The sequence below is a fragment of the Camellia sinensis genome, chromosome 7, assembly GCF_055761805.1.
Source record: "Camellia sinensis isolate YWXY chromosome 7, ASM5576180v1, whole genome shotgun sequence".
In the NCBI taxonomy this organism is placed as follows: Eukaryota; Viridiplantae; Streptophyta; class Magnoliopsida; order Ericales; family Theaceae; genus Camellia; species Camellia sinensis.
In genome coordinates, this window is record NC_138967.1 from 11,476,082 (window position 1) to 11,479,231 (window position 3,150).

General features: G+C 30.7%; 1 pseudogene across 1 annotated transcript; it reads left to right on the forward strand.

Moving 5' to 3' along the window:
• The first annotated feature begins 1,200 nt into the window (after window positions 1-1,200).
• On the forward strand, window positions 1,201-1,935 carry LOC114296066 (calcium-binding protein CP1 pseudogene; annotated as a pseudogene). The gene has a single exon (XR_014334511.1). The product of XR_014334511.1 is annotated as a calcium-binding protein CP1 pseudogene (transcript).
• Window positions 1,936-3,150: the final 1,215 nt, after the last annotated feature.

Sequence of the window (3,150 nt, forward strand, 5' to 3'; positions counted from 1 at the left end):
TTAAAATAGTCATAAAAAATAAAATAAATTTTTTAATTTAATAAGACCAAATATCATGTCTAACTTACAATTATTACATTCTTACTTTCATAAAAAAATCAAAAAAACTAAAAAAGTCAAAAATTCTTTCCAAATTAAGTTTTTTAGCCCCCAACTAAGCCTCCGTTTGGCAAGAAAAAACCCAGGCTTTTTTGGCTAAAATAGCCACAAAAAACAAAATAGGCTATTTTAGCCACAAAAAACAAAACATCAAATCCAACCCATAATCATTACAATCCTCTCTCACAAAAAAATTCAAAAAAGCCAAAAGCCAAAAAGCCCTTCCCAAACCAGGCTAAAATAGCCCAGGCTAAAATAGCCAAAAAACCAAAAAGCCAACCCACTTCCCAAACGGAGGCTAAAATAGTCAAAAAAGTCAAAAAATTAAAAAGTTAATGCACTTCCCAAACGAAGCGTTAATGAGTTGCTAACATATATTTAAAATTGACTTATTTAATGAACAAATTAAATTCAAATAAATTTTAACGAGTTAATCACAAATCATGGTCGAACTATTTGATTCATTAATTATCACTAAACCTTAAAAAAAAAACTTCAACCAGCAAATCACAAGTGAAGGTCGAATTAGTTCATTAATTATCCCCAATTCAATAACCTTTTTTTTAATTTTCTAATTTTTTAATATTTCCTCCTCTGAAATCCTAGCAACAAAGCTGGTGCTGGCGGTGGAACCCTCCATGATTTCTTACTTGTAAGGTTATTAGGCTCATTTTTAAGTTTAATTTTAATAATTTGGACGGTTTAGATTTTAAACTTAAATAATTTGGACGGTTTAGATTTTAAAATTTATTGAGTATATCATATTTTTAAAATATCAAGTTGATCGAGTATAAAAAAGTATGTGTTCAGATCATTGAACTAAAAATTAATTTTTTAAAAAATTTAATAAATAGTTTTCTGAATACATATTTTATGATATCTGATTAACTTAATTTTTTATAAGTATGATATACTCAATAAATCTTAAAATGTGAACAATTCAGATTATCGAAGTTAGGCCTAATGGTCCAACAAGTAAAAAGTCAAGTAGGAAAGAGATGATCCTGATTCCTGGCGGTGGACCTAACCCAAAATTCCCGGAGGTCCAACTATTCTCCTATATATACGTATAGCTGCCATTCAACGCCAACCCAATCTCTCTCTCTCTCTCTCTTTCTTGTGTTTGCATTTCCCCGCACAACCGCAACAGCAATCGCAATGTGCTCCACCGGCACCACTACCTCCACCCTCCGCCCCGACACCACCGCCAGCGGCACTGCAGAGTTCCGATCAGCATTCGACGTGCTTGACGTCGATAACGACGGCAAGATAAGCCGCGATGATCTCCGCAACTTCTACTCTGGATTTTCTGCCGGCGGCGGAGAAGCGGCGGCGGAGGAGGTTGTCGGAACTATGATGTCGGTGGCGGATTTGAACAAGGACGGGTACGTGGAGTACGACGAATTCGAGAAGGTTTTGGATTCGAGGAGGAATGGAAGTAGAGGAGGAGAGAGATTGGGGGTGATGGAGGAGGCGTTTAGGGTTATGGACAGAGATGGAGATGGGAGGGTAGGGGAGGAGGATCTCCGGAGCTACCTCCGGTGGGCTGGTTTTGAAGCGTCTGATGAAGATATCAAGGCCATGATCAGATTGGGCGGTGGCGGTGGCGGTGGCGGTGGTGAAAACCACGGCGTCACTTTCGACGGTTTTCTCCAGATTTTGGCCGTCTGATTACATCAACTACCACGGCGACGCTGGCCAATGAAGAAATCTAGGATTTGGGTACATTGATTTTAGGCATTTTAGTTAAAATGATTATTATTAAATAAATTTTGTTGAAACCCTCTAACCTTTATAGTTTGCTGAGTTCAAGGACCCGTTCTCTGTACCATTCGTCCCCCCTTAAAAGTTTATGTTTTCGGGATAAATTACAAAAGCACACTTTAAGGTGCGCTTAAAATGTAAATTATTTTTTGTGATTTAAAAAATTATAAATATTTTTTATCAGAATTTTTTATTTAATAAAATTAATTAAAAAAGTAAAATTTTTAATTGTTCATTTATATAATAATAAAATTATCTAAATTATTAATTAAAATAAAATTTTGAAATTATTAAAAATTATTAATTAACTTAATGATTTATTAACAAAATGATCTATTTGTTATGAAATTAAAAACCTTAGAAGGTATAATGTAATTTCTAAAACTACATAAATTAATTCATAATTTAAATAAATATCAGAAGGTGTATTTGTAATTCATCCTTTTTTTTATTATATGATGTATATAATTTTAGGGGTATTGTCAATTAATTTTGTTTCAAACGCACTTTATTCTTTATCTTTATTATATATAAAAGATAGTGTATTTGAAATAAAATAGAGTGAGAATAGTAATTTATCTATCTATTTATATATTATATAAGGAAAAGAGAGTTTTTAAAAAAATTGATTGTGGGAGCTCCAAACTCCCAATTTAATTTTGTTAATTTTTAAAGAAATTAAAAAAAAAAAATTGTATTGGTTAGTTCTTCAAGTCAAAAAACCAACCAAAAAAAAAAAAGCTCTAATTATCTATGTTTTTGAATTTTAAAATTCAGAACAATATGATAAGTCACTCTCACTCTTTTAAAAAATAATATTTATCAAAACAATTCGAATAAAAAAACAATAGATGCACTAATTATATATGATTTTGAGTTTCAAAATTCAAAATAATACGGTAAGTTACCCTCACTCTTCTCGAAAATAATATAAATCCTAAAACTTCAAGATCCCAATCAAATTAAAAATTCAATACAATTCTTTCTTTAGAATACTCAACATTTGATCTTCTTTTCAGTCCAGCCAAATGTTAGTCTCTCTTTGTCAATTGTCCAAACTTATCTCAAGTTTGTTTGTTTGTGATTTATTTTTATTTTTATTTTTATAAATTTCTATTTTCGTGTGAGTATATATTTTTTTTTTCCTATATGACTTTTTTTTTTCCAATGTATTTTTTTCCCTAACTAAATTGTTAATAAATATATATCTGTTTAACTATCTTTGTTTTGGGAGTTAATTTAAAGTTTATTTTTATTTTTTATAATGTTGTTATTATTATTTTTGAT